Genomic DNA, 18,518 nt, shown 5'->3' on the forward strand with positions numbered 1-18,518 from the left:
ACTCATCCATCGTCATCCTACCAGCGGATAAAAGACGTTGAACAGTCGTATTGAATCACACAGATTATGAGACAAAAGCCCTGTTGCTCCTGCAGGACACTTCTGTTTACCAACCCTTAACCGTTCCTCCCATCAAAGCCTTGGAACGATGGGAGTTGAAAGTAAACATCCTTGTCAACAGTTGGTTTAAACAGAAGAAAATAACAGAATCCACGCATAAGTCGCCTCCGCGGTTCTGGCTGCCAGATTCCGCAATTCTACAGACTACCGAAAGTTCACAAAGAAGGTATACCGTTAAGATCCATTGTCTCCTGTTGTGACTCGCTGAGTTATGAGTTAGTGAAGTTTGTCTTGGGGCTCCTTTCTCCCCTAGTAGGCAAGACCACCAACACCGTCTCCAACAGTAGTGAATTTATAGAACCGATCTGAACCCTGTCCATCTCAGAAGATCAAATCATGGCATCATTTGATGTAGTGTCGCTTTTCACCTCCATCCCAGTGGAACTTGCCATCACATGTGCAAAGGAACTCTTGGATGACGACCAGACCCTTGGCAGTAGGACCGAACTAATGCCAGATGATATCTCCACCGCCCTCAGACTCTGCTTAACAGATGGTGCAATTATGTTCAGTGACTCAATTTTGTGGCCATAGGGACCTATCTACAATCATGGTAGAATAGGTCCCACCACTACCGGCGACACGCCTGGTTGGAGTTGTTGAAGATCACATGCTCTAATACCTCAGTCAATAGAAGCAGTGGATGTAGTGTCCACCCTATTATTGAAGCAACTATTTTGATGAATGACAAACATTGGCAACGTTCACATACGTCACAGCCACAGGTTTAACATCAACCAATTAACTATTGCATCACGGAGTCTCATGTTCCACACTCTTAACCGTCAGTTTGACTGATGAAGGTTACCATAATAACCGAAAGCTTTTATACTGTATGTATTTAATATATGTATGTTTTACAATTAGTATTAAACCTGTCATTATTTATTCTGTCTTCCGTTTCACTCTGTGTAACACAATAATCCACAATAATAATTTTATATTGATTAAAACAGTCAGTTGGAAGAGGAAGTCCTTTCTCTGTTTTTAATCAGTAAAGATAAATGTCTCTTAAGTACCACTATTTACATGACTTTTTTTTTCCCTTTTTTAGTAGCTTCATTCAGTTTTCTTTGATGAATGCCAAATTGTATTCCAGAAACTGTTAAATAGTCATTACATTCCTTTTGAGATTACTTTAATTGCTACAGATGAAATACACAGACAGCCTCTGGTTTCATAAGATATTGAGTTCTAGCCCACTATCATAAAACAAATTCAAACTTGGTAATTTGCACTTTGTCTTTTATTATGGCCACAAAATTCATACAAGAAAAGTTAAATTTTTCACTGATTTCATTATTTGATAGATCAGATTCACTAGCTACAATTATTTTAACTTTTAATCAAAGATTAAGAAATAGACTGTTTAGACTTTCTCTTTTCAGAAACAGCATTAATATTATCTCTTACGCCATTATTAGCCATTGTTTTTGAGAAAACAATTTTAATTCATTCAAAAAATCACCAAACAGTTTAGAAAAGATCTAGCAGTGTGATAGTAATATAAACTTAATGGTTGACAGAAAGAAAGACACTTGTGGCTAGTCATAGCCATCATTTGTACAATAGAATTGCAGCAAGCATGACACTAAAGATGCAGCCAAAGATCCAACACTTGACAGCAACATTTATTTCATTTTAAATGATAAAAAGTGATTTTCAAGGTCAGTTTTAAAAATGCATGACTTATTTATAATTAGAAAAACCATCCTTCATTGATTCATTTATTATTAAAAATACATTAACGATTATTATTTTTTTAATTGATAAAAACACATAAAAGCAGACTACCATAAAGTGGAAACTAACTATAATATTTTATGAAATTTGCATTTAGGATAGCTTAAATAATTTTTCACTCTTTGGATTTTAGCATTACAATAAGTTGTGGATATTTTCTTGCAGCTTATTGTAAAAATTGTGTTGACGGTCGTTGGTATTTGTATGACGATACCAAAATTCAGCCGGTACAAGAGAGTGAGATCATCACTGCAGATGCCTATATCCTGTTCTATCAGCGCACTAGCCTCATGTTCCCATCATGTGCCTCATCCTCCACCTCAGGGTACAGCACTGCCTCTAGTGTGTCGCTAATGAACACAGAACACTGGGCATACAGAATATCTCCATTTCTTAATGTGGTGGCTAAAACTAGCAAGAGTCAGGATAATCTAATTGATATGGGTAAGTTAAATTACCATAAATAGAAAATTTGTACAAGTGTACACAAACCAGTTTGCCATTTACTCACATCCTAAGCTGAACTTTTATTAGTATTAGAATAGAGGGAAGCAAATGTGTCATTTCATCATAAAAAAAAAAAAAAAAAAACCTTCCCCAGTCACCTGCATTTATTTGTTCTAGCAATATATGCCATATAGTCCAAAGGCAAACTTCATAAGGTCTAGTCTTCTGTTATAATCCAACCCAAGTTTTTGTATTTGCACCTCTTCAATACAGTATTCAAAGTTTGGTTTAATATTCCATCATTTTAAATAGAGAAATAATTTCTTCCTTCTTGCTTGAAAGGAGTCCAGTAGATCATTGATAGCACATCATGAAACCTCTTAGGTGACTGTTTACACTGCATGAAAAAATTCATGCCAATTTGTCATTCTTTTCCTGAACCCTCATTACTTCTCCTCTCTGCTAGCCTATGAGTAGCAAAGGCACTAATGGTATGGCTGAGCAGAAACACAAAATATGAGGACAATGCCACATTTTTGAACTGTAAAAAAATAAAATAAAATAAATAAAAGTGTTAATCAATCCCTCACATTGTTTGCTGTTGTCGCCACACATAATTAATGTCAGGGTGACAGATAATAAAAACATCGAGTACTTGCTATGCAAAATGGACACTAGTTAACAGCAACTGAGAACAAAGAAATAACATCTGGTCACAGTAACCACTAGATGAGATGTAGATCCAAAGATATCTACGCAATTCTTGTACCTTAAGAATTGTGGAGATATCCTGAAGGAAGTGCCTTGGCTCATTCATAGACAGTGGGTGAGCATATAAATAGAAGTACAATAAATACAAGAGCACATAAATACAAGTAAAAAAATGCCATGAGCTAGGTCATGTGTATGTATATGTGTCTACAATTCTGTCCAGACACGATAAGAGGGGTCTTGTGGATTAACTTGACTTGAGAGAATCTGCAAGACTCTAGGAGGGAAACTTTTTATCAGTGTGGCCCACACTTGTAGGTAGAAGGCATCTGTTTTGTAGAGATGGTATTCATTTGAACAAAGGTGATACAAGGATTTTTGCCAGTATCATTGAGGATACCCTGAGGATAAGAGTCTGGAGAAACTGCTAGTTAAGGGAGAGAAGAGTAATTTAGATCTGGGTTTATCTGGTGATATGGTTTAAAGTAATGCTTGCACTCACCTCATGAATTCTTGTTTGTTGCCACAACAGCTGATGTTAATAAGATGTTCTGAGGGTAGTAGTTTCAAATGAGTGGGATATGAAAGATAGAGAAGCAAGCCTAAATAACTTCAAGGGGTGTGAACAATAATTAGTCTTAACTATTTCTACAGTAAAGTATGTCTGCCAAGGGCAAAGGTTGATGACGTTTTAGAGCAGATATCATCTTTTAAGGGCACAAAAGGTGATATTGTTGTACACTTTGGCACTAATGATATTAAGAGTAGGAGACCAACAGAATTACTTAACAAGTACAGGTCACTGTTGAAAAAAAGCCGGGAATTAGGGTTCAATTTGAAAGTGTCTGCAATTCTACCGAGACACAATAGGAGGGAGTATATGATGAGAGCCTTGTCTATCAATTCAGCCCTGGAGAGATTGTGCAAGGCTCAAGGGGTAGAATTTTTTTCAGCCTGGCCTGTGCTTGTTCACAGGAGAGACTGCTTCTACAGGGATGGGACATGCTTAAATAGAAAGGGTGCAAGAATATTTGCTGATGCTATCGAGGCAGTGTTAGGTGGGTTGGAAAACTGCAAGATTGTGGGATACACGGACTAATAGATTAACAGTAGCCGCTGGCAGAGGTAAAAGTGAATTCTTGCACTACTTCTATTGAAATGCAATTGAGCAGCAGTCTGGAAAGCAAGACAATGGGAATTTCCAGGACTGCTGGGAGTCATAGTGGAACAAGTAAATACATGGGCTGTGTTAGGGTAACTAAGAGTAGAAACAGGTGCATGTATACTTGCATGTACACCAATGCTAGGAGTACAGTTAATAAATTCGATGAGCTTGAAGTGAGTCAAGACATCAAAGGCAGATATTGTTGGGTTATCAGAGATGTGGTGTCACACAGATATAAGGAATGCAGAACTGGAATTTGGGGAGTACAGTGTGTACAGGAAGGATAGACAGGACAGGATAGGAAGGGAAGAGGGCTATTAGTTGAGAAACACATAAAATCCAAGGAGGTACAGCCAGTGGACTTCACTGGACAGTGAAATATAGAGTCAGTTTGGTGTGACATAAGCACTGGGAAATCAAAATTGAGAGTAGGAGTGTGTTATTGGCCAAATGACTCGGATGAGTATAATAAAAACATGCACAGGAAATATAGTGGGCCAGTAAATCAGAAAGTCTTATAATGGTAAATTTTAATTTCCTGGATATTGACTGGAATTTGTGGGTTGGTCATTCACACTAGCAAGGCTTTTTTGGATTTATTGGATGATTGTTTTCTACATCAGCATATTTGGGAGGCAACTAGAGGGAGTAATACCCTTGATCTGGTAATCAGTAGTGATTCTTCATGCATTAAAAATCTGCAGATAAAGGAACCACTAGGTGGCAGTGATCACAGTGTGCTCAAGTGGGATTTACTCAAAGAGGTAACTACCATTAGGGGTAAAGGGAAGGGTTTTTGCTTTTGTAGAGGTGACTATGGAGGTCTGAGACAATATTTCAATTCTATACGTGGGACCAACTGATGATGTTACCAAAAGCAAATTCAAAATGGGAAGCATTCAAAGAATTAATCTTGGAAGCTACTAGGCTTTACATACCAACTAAGAAATATTGTTCAAGGTTTAGGGCGCCTCCGTAGCCAGGTGGGAAGGAGCAGCAGTGCGTAGCACACGCTTCTTGATTAGACCGGGGTTCGAGCCCGTCACCACCAAATATGGAGAATGCGGAAAGGTCATGGAATGACCACCGTATATCCCGGAGCAATATGGCCTTAGTTGCTAATGCTCCTAAAAACCAAATAACAAACAAACAAGGTTTAGGCCTAAGTGGATGTCAGATGAACTAATGAGACATGTGGCAGAGAAGAAAAATACTTGGGATACATATAAATTAACAGCTGACATGGAAGCCTATGATAGATATAAGCTGATCTGTAACCAAGTCACAAAGGAGGTTAGGCAGGCAAAGGCAGATAATGAGAAATCTTTGGCAATGGATGCAAAGAAAAACAGCAAAGAGTTCTTTACCTATGTAAACTGTAGAAGGAAGGAGATATTGGCGCCTCCGTAGCCAGGTGGGCAGGAGCAGCAGTGCGTAGCACACGCTTCTTGATTAGACCAGGGTTCGAGCCTGTGACCAACAAATACGGAGAATGCAGAAAGGTCAGAGAATGACCACCGCATATCCATGGAGTAATATGGCCTTAGTTGTTAATGCTCCTATAAACCCAACAACAGCAAGGAAGGAGATGAATCAGATTGGTCCACTGGATATCAATGGTTCAACTGTTGGTGATCCTGCTCAGGTGGCTAACAAACTAAATGAGTATTTTGCATCTACATTCACACACGAGGAGTTATTAAGGGAGGGGAATGCCAGAGGTGAACTGAACTCTGGCAGTGAGCTAGATGATTTTATAATAACTGAGAGGAAAGTGGAAGAGAAATTGTTGAAGATAAACTTAAGAAAGGGGTGGATGGGATCTATCCAGTTATATTAAAGGAGGCAGCAAAGGAAGTAAGCAAATGCTTAGCCATAATTATAAGAGCTTCCTTGGACTCAGGTAAGGTACCCATGGACTGGAGATGTGCAAATGTGACCCCAATTCACAAAGGAGGCTCAAAGGGCAACAAGTAATTATAGACCTGTTAGTTTAACTTCTGTTCCAGGGAAATTAATGGAAGCACTGGTTAAAGAAGTACTGCGGGATCATCTAGGCAAGACTTCAGTTATAGCTAAGGGAAAATCTTGTCTGACCAATATGAGGGGAAGTCTTGTCTGACTAATTTGATTGGATACTATGATGTGGTCACAAAGCAGCTGGATGCAGGGAATAATTTTGATATCATATGTTTGGATCTTAGAAAGGCTTTTGGTACTGTTGCACATGGAAGACTATCGCACAAATTGGAGCAGTGCGGCATTGGAGGCAAATTGCTGCTATGGATAAAGGGATGGTTGATTGGGAGAAGACAGAGAGTGGTAATCAATGGACACTGCTCTTCGTGGACTAATGTTATTAGTAGAGTCCCTCAGGGTTCAGCATTGGGTCCATTGTTGTTTTCTGTATTTATAAATGATATTAATGATGGTATATCAGGCTTAATGTCCAAGTTTGCAAACAATACGAAGGTTGGCAGGGTTGTTTTAATGATAGTAAAGACAGTATGCTACTGCAACAGGATCTAGAAAAGTTGAGCAGATGGGCTGAGAGGTGGTAATGAAGTTTAACATTGACAAATGTAAAATAGTACATATGGGATAAAGGGATAGCCAGCAGTAACCCCAGAGTAACGTATCAACTCTGTGGTACTACACTGACAGTGGTAGAGAATGAAAAGGACCTGGTGGTAATTGTTCAGGCAGATATGAAGTTTTCTGAGCAGTGCAGATAGTCTGCAAGAGTAGCTCATGGTGTCTTGTCAATGATATACAGAAAGTTTTCTAGCAGGGATAAGGAGGTGATTATCCTCTTGTATAAGGAAATGGTCAGGCCACACCATGAGTATTGTATACAGATCTGGAGGCCTCATTTCAAGAAGGATGTAGAGCTGCTGGAACGAGTACAGAGAAGGGCAACAAGATTAGTAAATGGAACCAAGGGTTGCTCTTACGAAGAAAGGCTTAAGTTTTGCAAATTAGTGTCTGGAGACTAGGCACCTGCCAAGTGATCTGACTGAGGTGTATAAAGCCTTGAATGGTTTGAGCATGCTCAATGCTGATGAGATTCTTCCTCTTGCTAAGAATAATCATCTGAGAGGGCATAAATTCAAATGGAGGAAAGACAGTTGTAGGATAGATGTGTGAATGTTTGCCTTTACCCAGCAGGTAGTTGATTGGTGCAACGGACTTCCACCTTTTTCTGTTGACGTTGATAGCCTAAATAAATTTAAGGCTGAGTTGGACAGGTATTTGTAACGAATGGAAGGATGAAATCGGAGAAATTTTTTTTGGCTGATGCTGCATAAGCTTGCTTTTTTGAATCGTATGTCTCTGCTAATACTAATGCTAAAAGACAGGAGTTTTGGCAGTAAAATAGCTGAATTTGAACCCTTGGTTAAGACATCTAATGATGACATAATAGGGCTAACAGAAACGTGGTGCCACCCAGAAATTGGGGATGATGTGTTCCACTATTGTATGTATAATGTATTTAGGGAAGATAGTAGGGGTGGTGCCGTGCTTCTTATCAAAAGCAGCCTGAGTGTAAAAAGAACTTTCTGAGTCTGGAGTTATGTTGCCAGCATAGAATCTGTGTGGTGTGAGTTAGTTTGAAGCAAATATATAATGAGAGTGAGAGGAGCAATCTACAGACCAGAAGATTGTGAAGCATATGACTAGTCTTTACATGCAAAATGTCTTATTATGGGCGACTTCAATCTGCTCTAGATTAATTGTAATAAGTGGGAGGGAACCACACCACACCATTGGAAAAATTTTTCTAAATAAACTAGATTATTATTTGTACCAGAATGTTAGAGATAATACTGGGGAATGAGAATATTTTTGACCTCATCATTACTCACGAATTAGATGACATCACAGGGCTTAAATTACGAGAGCTATTGGCAAGTAGTGATCACACAGTCGTCAGTTGAAGATGAAGAAAACTTTGAGTAGTTAAAGGTAAAGGCAGATGGGTTGTAATTTCAGAATTGAGGACTTGAACAGTTCAAGGTGGCATATGGCATCTATTAATTGGATAGATTGCAGAGTGAGGGTGAATATACTTGAATTATGGAAAACCTTTAAAGCAAAAATAACAGAAGCCATGAACGCATACCATTAAGAAAATATTGCAGGAGGAGGATCTCAAAATGGATGAATGCAGAGCTAGCCAGTCAAATAGAGCAGAAAAAGATAGCATTGGACAGTTACAGAGTGATGAATAGTACTGAAGCCTACAACAGCTACAAGTTTATTTGTAATAGTACCACTGATAAAGTTAGAGGCCAAAGCTGCATATGAGAAAGCATTGGCTAATAGAGCAAAGAATAGGGACAAGGAATTTTCAATGTATGTGAATACAAGAAAGAAAAAAGTAAATCAGATTGGACCCTTATGCACTGGGTGTAGGATAGTCTTCATGCTGAAAAGAGTCTGTGCAAGTGAGGCTGAGTCATATGACATTAGTGATTTCGAAATTACAGATGACTGTTTATTAGGAAATCTTATGAGCACAAAGGCAAGTAAGGCTCCTGGAGTTAATGGCATATATCCAGTAATTTTGAGGGAGGTCACCAGGGAGTAAATTGTACCATTGAAGTTAATTATGAGAGCATCTTTGGATTTGGGAGAGATTTTTTTGGATTGGTATTATATATTCATTGTTTTGTGTGAATTCTCCACACTCTTTTACATCAATCAGTCCTAAACAATCTAAAGCATGATCTATCTGACCATATTATATGTTTCCAGTACTCCACTGATCATTTTTGCGATTTCTACTTCACTGTGGAAGGATTCATCTGTTTGCTCATACTTAAAAAGAATTGCAAATTTCCAAACAGCTGTGCATCTAGACCCTTAACTCCTTGCATGCTGTGCCATGCTATTGGAAATGGGTCCTTCAGAAAAGGCACTAGCACATGTGGCACCTGAGATAAAACCGTTTCACGCCAATTAATTCACGTATATATAACGTACATATATAAGCAGTGGATGCTTAATGCACATATATAAGCAGTGGATGCTTAACGCACATATATAAGCAGTGGATGCATCTAGCAGTGCTTATTTTAGGTGTCACCAGTGGCAAGTGCCTCACTTGCATACTCCTAGTGCCTGGCCCGTGGTTCTTGCCATCTATTATTGAAGATTTTGTTGATTGTCTACAGTGTTCTGATTTTTATGTATATGGTGATTTTGTTAATTGTCTGCAAATGATTCTGATTTTTGTGGCTGATGCTGATTCTGATTCCATGTAGGTCAGACATCTGTGGTCACAGTCCTAGGGTATCTTCTTCCAACTGGAATTTTTCTTAATGCTCATTTTGTTCCACGGTGGTCACTGATTGAAGACTATATAAATGCTCCTGCTGCATAACTGTTCCTCCTTCTTCGTGTGAAGTCACTGATGTCACCTTCATTTAATGATAATTTGTCTAGCATTGCAACTCTTCTTATAGGTCTTTTGTGTCATGGGCTATTCCATTTGAAATTACATGGGAAAATGAGAGTAGGAGTGTGTTATAGGCCTAATGATTCTGATGAGTACAATAAACAGTTGCGCAGAGAAATAGATTGGGCCAGTAAATCAGAATGTCTTGTAATGGGGGATTTTAACTTTCCAGATAGACTGGAATTTGTGGATTGGTCACTCGCCACTAGCAAGACTTTTTTGGATTTACTGAAGGATTGTTTTGTACAGCCACATATTCGAGGAGCAACCAGAGGGGGTAATACTCTTGATTTGATTATCAGCAGTGATGATTTATGCATTAGGAATTTGCAGATAAACGATCACCAAGTGACAGTGATCACAGTCTAGTGATGTGGGATTTACTTAAAGATGTAACTACCACCAAAGGTAAAGGGAAGAGTTTTTGTTTTCATTACAGTGGTCTCAGGCAGTTTTTAAATTCTATACAGTGGGATCAACTGATGCTGATAAAAACTGTGAATTCTAAATAGGAAGCCTTCAAGGATTTAATCTTGGAAGCTACTAGGCTTTTCATACCACCTATAAAATACTGTTCAAGATTTAGGCCTAAATGGATGTCAGATGAACTAATGAGACTCATGGCAGAGAATAAAAATGCACAGGATGCATATAAATTAGCAGGTGACACAGAAGCCTATGGCAGATATAAGCTAGTCTGAAATCAAGTCACAAAGGAGGTTAAGCAAATGAAGGCTAATTACGAGAAATCCTTGGCAAGGATGCAAAGGAAAACAACGAAGACTTCTTTACTTATGTAAACTCTAGAAGGAAGGGGATGAATCAGATTGGTCCACTTGATGTTGGTGGTTCGACTGTAGATGATCCTGCTCATACAGTTGACAAACTGAATGAGTATTTTGCATCTACATTCACACATGAGGAATTCTGTAAGGAGGGGGAGGACAGAAGTTTACTAAACTCTAACAGGGAGCTAAATGATTTTGTAATAATAACAGAGAGCAAAGTAGAGGAGAAATTATTGAAGTTAAACATAAAAAAAGGCACCTGGGCAGATGGAATCTATCCAGTTATATTGAAGGAGGCAGCGAGGGAAGTAAGCAAACCCTTAGCCTTAATTATGAGAGCATCCTTAGATTCAGGGGAGGTCCCCCATGGACTGGAGATGTGCAAATGTATCCCCAATTCACAAATGGCGTTCAAAGGGTGATACAAATAATTATAGACCTGTTAATTTAACTTCTGTTCTGGGAAAAATAATGGAGTCCCTAGTTAAATAAGTCTTTTGTGACCAATTTGAATGGATACTATGATGTGGTCACAAAGGATCTAGATGCAGAAAATAATTTTGATATCATATACTTGGATTTCAGGAAATCTTTTGATGCTGTTGCACATGGAAGACTGCTGTACAAATTGGAGCAGTATGACATTAAGGGCAAGTTGCTGCAATGGATAAAGTGGTGGTTGAGCGGGAGACGGCAGAGAGTGGTAATAAATGGACACTGCTCTACATGGACTAATGTTATTAGTGGAGTCTCCCAGGGTTCGGTGCTGGGCCCATTGTTGTTTTGTGTATTTATTAATGATATCGATGAAGGCATATCAGACTTAATGTCCAAGTTTAGCATTAGCATTAGCATTAGTAGAGGCATTTGATGCAAGAAAGCAAGCTTATGCAGCATCAGCCAAAAAAAAAAAAACCCACTTCCACTTCACCCCTCTGTTCGTTCAAAATACCTGTCCAGCTGAGCCTTAAACTTATTTAGGCTATCAACCTCCACCACAAGGGATGGCAGTCTGTTCCACCAACCAACCACCCGCTGGCTGAAGGCAAATTTCCGCACGTCTATCCTACATCTGTCTTTCCTCAATTTGAATTTATGCCCTCTCAGGTGATTTTTCTGAGCTAGAGGAAGAATCCCATCAGCATTGAGCATGCTTAAACCATTCAAGGCTTTATACACCTCTGTCAGATCACCTCGCTGGTGCCTAGTCTCCAGACACTGTAATTTGCAAAACTTAAGCCTTTCTTCGTAAGAGCACCCCTTTGTTCCATTCACTAATCTTGTTGCCCTTCTCTGTACTCGTTCCAGCAGCTCTACATCCTTCTTGAAATGAGGCCTCCAGACCTGTATACAGTACTCTAGGTGTGGCCTGACCATTGCCTTATACAATGGAATAATCACCTCCTTATCCCTGCTGGAAAAATTCCTGTATATCATTGACAATACTCCATGAGCTACTCTTGCAGCCCGTCTGCACTGCTCAGAGAACTTCATATCTGCCTGCACAACCACCCCCAAGTCCCTTTCATTCTCTACCACTGTCAGTGTAGTACCACAGAGTTGATACGTTGCTCTGGGGTTGCTTTTTCCCATGTGTAGTACTTTACATTTGTCAATGTTAAACTTCATTTGCCACCTCTCAGCCCATCTGCTCAACCTTTCCAGATCCTGTTGCAGCAGCATAGTGTCAGTAGTGTCCTTGACAACCCTGCCAACCTTTGTATCATCTGCAAACTTGGACATTAAGCTTGATATACCATCATCAATATCATTTATAAATACAGAAAACAATAATGGACCCAACACTGAGCCCTGAGGGACTCCACTAATAACATTAGTCCACGATGAGCAGTGTCCATTGATTACCACTCTCTGTCTTCTCCCCCTCAACCACCCCTTTATCCATAGCAGCAATTTGCCTCCAATGTCACACTGCTCCAATTTGTGTAGCAGTCTTCCATGTGAAACAGTATCAAAAGCCTTTCTAAGATCCAAGTATATAATATCAAAGTTATTCCCTACATCCAGTTCTTTTGTGACTGCATCATAGTATCCAATCAAGTTGGTCAGGCAAGACTTCCCCTTAACAAAACCATGCTGTGTCTGAGCTATAACTGAAGTCTTGTCTAAATGATCCTGCAGTGCTTCTTTAACCAGTGCCTCCATTAATTTTCCTGGAACAGAAGTTAAGCTCACAGGTCTATAATTACTTGTGTCAGCCTTTGATCCTCCTTTGTGAATTGGGGTCACATTTGCACATTTCCAGTCTATGGGTACCTCCCCTGAGTCCAAGGAAGCTCTCATAATTATGGCTAAGGGTTTGCTTACTTCCTTTGCTGCCTCCTTTAATATAACTGGATAGATCCCATCCACCCCGGGTGCCTTTCTTGTGTTTATCTTCAACAGTTTCTCCTCCACTTTACTCCCAGTTATTTCAAGATTCTGTAGCTTACTGCTAGAGTTGAATACACCTCTGGCATTCCCCTTGCTGAATAACTCCTCATGTGTGAATGTCGATGCAAAATATTCATTTAGTTTGTTAGCTACCTGAGCAGGATCATCAACAGTTGACCCATCAATATCAAGTGGACCAATCTGATTCATCCCCTTCCTTCTAGAGTTTACATAAGTAAAGAACTCTTTGCTGTTTTTCTTTGCATCCCTTGCCAAGGATTTCTCGTAATCTGCCTTCGCCTGCCTAACCTCCTTTGTAACTTGGTTGCATATCAACTTGTATCTATCATAGGCTTCTGTGTCATGTGTTAATTTGTAAGTATCCCATGCATTTTTCTTCTCTGTCATATGCCTCATTAGTTCATCTGACATCCATTTTGGCCTAAACCTTGAACAATATTTCTTAGTTGGTATGTAAAGCCTAGTAGCTTCCAAGATAAGTTCTTTGAATGCTTCCCATTTTGAATTTGCTGTTGGTAACATCATCAGTTGGTCCCACTGTATAGAATTTAAATACTGTCTCAGTCCATCGTAGTCGCCTTTACGGAAGCAATAACCCTTCCGTTTACCCCTAATGGTAGTTACCTCTTTCAGTAAATCCCACTTCAGCACACTGTGATCACTGCCACCTAGTGGTTCATTTATCTGCAGATTCTTAATGCATGAAGAATCACTGCTGATAATCAAATCAAGAGTATTACTCCCTCTAGTTGCCTCCCGAACATGCTGATGTAGAAAACAATCATCCAATAAATCCACAAAAGCCCTGCTAGTGTGTGAGTAACCCAAATTCAGCCCCCAAATTCCAGTCAATATCTGGGAAATTAAAATCTCCCATTATAAGACTCTCTGATTTACTGGCCCACTCTATTTCCCTGTACAGTTCCTTATTATACTCATCAGAGTCATTAGGCCTATAGCACACTCCTACTCTCAATTTTGATCTCCCAATGCTTATGTCACACCAAACTGACTCAACACTGCACTGTCCAGCGATGTCGACTGGCTTCACTTCCTTGGTTTTTATGTGTTTCTTAACTAATAGCATAACCCCTCCCCCCTTCCTATCCTGTCTATCCTTTCTGTAGACGTTGTACTCCCCAAATTGCATTTCTGCATCCCTTATATCTGTGTGACACCACGTCTCTGATATCCCAACAATATCTGCCTTTGATGTTTTGAGCAATACCTCAAATTCATCAAATTTATTTACTAAACTCCTAGCATTGGTGTACACGCAAGTACACAAGGACCTGTTTCTATTCTTAGCTACCCTAACACAACCCATGTGTTTACTTGTACCGCAATGGCTCCCAGCAGTCTCTGAAATACCATGCATCTTGTTTTTCAGGCTTCTGCTCATTCTAATAGAAGCAGTGCAAGAATCTCTTTCACCTCTGCCAGTGGCTACTGTCAATCTATTGGTCTTTGTCTCCCCCCAAGCTAGCAGTTTTCTGACCCACCTAACACTGCCTCGATAGCATCAGCAAATATTCTTGCACCCTTTCTATTTAAGTGTATCCCATCCCTGTAGAAGCAATCTCTCCTGTTAACAAGTACAGTCCAGGCTGAAAAAAATTCTACCCCTTGAGCCTTGCACAATCTTTCCAGGGCCGAATTGATCGACAAGGCTCTCATCATATACTCCCTCCTATCGTGTCTGGGCAGAATTGCAGACACTTTCAAATTCAACCCTAATTCTCGGCTTTTGTTCAACAGTGACCTGTACTTGTTAAGTAATTCTGCCGGTCTCCTACTCTTAATATTATTAGTGCCAACGTGTACAACTATATCACCTTTTGTGCCCTTAAAAGATGATATTCGCTCTACAACGTCATCAACCTTTGCCCCTGGCAGACATACCCTGGTCCTGTTCCACCTATCTTTTTTACAAAGCATATTCCCCGTTTCCCTGACAATAGAGTCACCAACAACTACTAGTTCCTTCGGGACCAGCGCATTCTGCCTTGGGGGTTGTCTCTGTGTCACACGATGCCCAAGTGTAAGCTCTGGCGTTGATGTGGGCAGCTGAGAGCTTGATGGGCCCCTCAATTTAGTTTCTTCGAGGGCATCCACCCTGTCCTTCAAGCTCTCATATAGGCCCACAAGAACGCCGAGTTTTTGCCTGATATCGATACACTCCTTGCATCGCGCACACACAAAGACATCCCCCTTGGCAGTATCATGTCCCGTACCCGATTGCTCTGCAAACATCAAGCAAACAGTGCATTTTATAAGGCTGTGAGTCAGAGGACAACTGCCCCCCCTCAGTTCTGCTCTGAGCCACAGCGCTTCCATTAGCTTGAGCCTTTTGCTTTGCTGCTCTGGTCTGAGTCATGATTCTATTAATTTATTAATTAATTATGTTATGTTATTAATTATGTTAAATATAATTAATTATATTACGTTTGTAATCTAAGTCGTTATATGTATTTATTTAAACGTACAATTTAACTCCTAACGAAGTTCAACTAACGCTATCTAGTACGGCATACAACTATCGTATCACAATGGCGGGAAAATTACGAACGGTACCGGAGTTGAAACACGTGGAAACCTTTACCGATACTTTTATGCAATTACAAGGCCGAGTAAAGAATAATTACACCAAGTTAATCAAAAAATCACAAAATAATGTTATACTACTAAATTTAAATCAAAAGTTTTAGAAAAACAATAATTCCAAATCAATAAATAAGAAAAATCCACTTAGCGGCTTGGAACACGACCGTCTCTAGTAGCCTTTTGCAGATGATACAAAGGTTGGCAGGGTTGTTAATGATAGTAAAGACAGTATGCTACTGCAACAGGATCTAGAAAAGTTAGGTAGATTGGCCAAGAAGTGGCAACTGAGGTTTAATATTGATAAATGCAAAGTACTGCATATGGGTAGCAGTAACCCAAGAGAAACGTAACAACTGTGTGGTACTACACTCAGGGAGGTGGAGAAAAAGACCTGGGGGGGTAATTGTTCAGTCAGATATGAACTTTTCTGAGCAGTGCAGACGGGTTGCCAGAGCAGGTCATGGAGTTTTGTCAATGATATATAGGAATTTTGCTAGCAGAGACAAGGACGTGATTATACCTTTGTATAAGGCAATGGTCTGGCCACACCTTAAGTTACGCGTACAGGTCTGGAGGCCTCATATTAGGAAGGATGTAGAGTTGCTAGAACAAGTACGGAGAAGGGCAACAAAATTGGTGAGAATAACAAAGGGATTCTCTTACCAGAAGAGGCTTAAATTCTGTAAGTTGCAGCATCTAGAGACTAGGCATCTGTAAGGTGATCTGATTGAGGTGTACAAGGCCTTGAATGATTTGAGCAGGTTCAATGCTGATGGGATACTTCTGCTTGCTCAGATTAAGAACATGAGGGGGCATAGATTCAAATTGAGGAAAGACAGTTGTAGAATAGATGTGCGGAAGTTTGCCTTTAGCCAGCGGGTAGTTGATTGCTGGAACAGACTTCCATCTGTTGTTATGGAAGGAAGTTGATAGCTTAAAAAATTTAAAGCTGAACTAGACAAACATTTGGAGTGACTGGATGGGTGAAATGTGAAGGTTTTTTTTTTGGCTGTTGCTCTATAAACTTGCTTTCTTGCATAATATGTCTGAACTAATGCTAATGCTAATTTGCCTATGATAGATGGCATTCAGAAAACTAGATTGTCTAATAAATTATAAGGCTGCTTATAATAATTTTTTTGCATAATAATTTTTTTTTGAAGGAAATAACCTACTTATTTATATGTAATTTCTTACCTTTTACTTAATTCTTTTATTAATTAACTACAGTTAAAATCCTTATAAATTTCTAGATTCAACTTTAGAAAGATCAGCAACTGTTAGAGAAAGCCGTCCATTCAACAGAACTAATAAAGCCTATTCTAGCATGATAACAGTTGTTCCATACAAGAAATTATCTTCAACTGTGACTGCAGAGCCTGACAGAAATTCTGATGACGAAGAAGATGGTCCAAGCCTAACAGATATACCTCCACCTCCACCTCCACCAACTAAAAGAATTTGGACTGTGACATCAGTGTGACCCATGCTACTACTTTAGTAATTCAGTAATAGAAAATAAAATGAAGTCTCTAAACAGTGACTATTAAGCTATGCTATGTTCAGTCTACTAATCCCGGTGCTCATTTTTGCTCAGTGGTGTAAGAGGTCAACTCGAAACATCTGAGAAGTTAAAGTTGGAAACTGCATGTAGCAGGTAAACAATATGGGGAATATTGTTAATTTTTAGAAACAATAGACAAATTAATAGTATAGTGTCTTATCCTGTTTCACTGTGGATGCCTTCTGTTTTCTAAATAGTTTTAGAAACTTTTATACTATGAGTTTAAGCCCATATCTGCAGTGACCATACTCTGCTAGTAGTAAGATGTATGCTTTATCTTTCAAAGAACAGAGTCAATCAGTTAAAAAAAAAAAAAAAAAAAAAAACCTGCAATTTCAACCCATAATGATTAAACTCTCATATTCTCTTAGGTAGAAAGCCTGCTACAAGTTTACTACTAGCAAATGTTTTTAGTCATTCATAAATATATATTGTAGACCTTTCTATGTGTTGGTATATATACATTTCTCATATTCTTCTCCAAGTATTTTTAGGGGCTTTCCATTTTGAAATATATACTTTTACCCTTTGTTTATAACATCAGAAACATATCTCATATCATTTTCAAGGAATGGGAACATTTCATAAATTTCTTGTAGTTGTTGACCGAACAAATGATAATGTGTGCTGTTGTGCTGCCCAAATATTTCTAGTTCAGTCACCTGATATACTTAGATATATTCTCATAGTTTTATACATACATTGTGAAGCACCAGATCATTTTACAAAGAAAATGAGGGAATTATATGTCAACAGAACTACTGCTTCCATTGATTTATGACCAGTGCTATTTCATACAGAAAAAAAAAAGAAAAAAAAGAAAGTTTTTCTACTTTTCTATATATGTTGGAAGACAGTAAGAAGATTTGAATCACAGCATCATGTAAATATCTCCATTGATCATTGCTTTTGATCATCACATAGCTTGTGCAGAATGACCATATTTTGTGTGTCCACTTACTAAGTTTTGATTTAGTGATCTCCAATGGTCTGGAAGCTTGGTTAAGTAGAATTTTTATGAGAATGGAGTATACCCATCTAAAAGTAACAAGATATTAATGCTAAAATTGCGTTGAAAATAGCAGCAGATATTTGATTTTTAAAAACATTTAGTCAATGTTTGGACAGCCTTATGTAATAGCACTACTTTATTCTGATGCAAATGGCTGCTATATGCGATTATCCTATCAAAGTCAAGTAGCTCAATACCACTTGATTCTGCAAAATATATTTTGAGGTGGTTGTGGTGACAAAAGACTCCCTCCACAATCAGTCCATGTAAAGCAGCTTGCTTACATAGTTTTGCAACAATCATGTCTTGAATAATGTTCATTTCAAAACAAAATGCAAGGAAAGGAACACAACCTAAAAGAGTAATTGAGAGCATCATTTATTTCCAGACTACTAGTCAGTTTATTTTATGAATATAAAATGTTGTACATGAAGATACCAGTTATTGCTAGTCATCCATTTACTGAACTTTTATGTATCTTGCATTAT

The 18,518-nt window shown here is 38.8% G+C and overlaps 1 pseudogene across 1 annotated transcript in view; it reads left to right on the forward strand.

Moving 5' to 3' along the window:
* Nucleotides 1-16,937, forward strand: part of LOC150076394 (uncharacterized) — a 60,610-nt pseudogene extending 43,673 nt beyond the window's left edge. Inside the window, exons 5-6 of the transcript XR_016547806.1 lie at nucleotides 2,029-2,307; nucleotides 16,708-16,937. The product of XR_016547806.1 is annotated as an uncharacterized LOC150076394 (transcript). The remainder of the gene's footprint in view (nucleotides 1-2,028; nucleotides 2,308-16,707) is intronic.
* Nucleotides 16,938-18,518: the final 1,581 nt, after the last annotated feature.

This window comes from Mastigoproctus giganteus, chromosome 13, assembly GCF_048544385.1.
Source record: "Mastigoproctus giganteus isolate SK-2022 chromosome 13, ASM4854438v1, whole genome shotgun sequence".
Classification (NCBI taxonomy): domain Eukaryota; kingdom Metazoa; phylum Arthropoda; class Arachnida; order Uropygi; family Thelyphonidae; genus Mastigoproctus; species Mastigoproctus giganteus.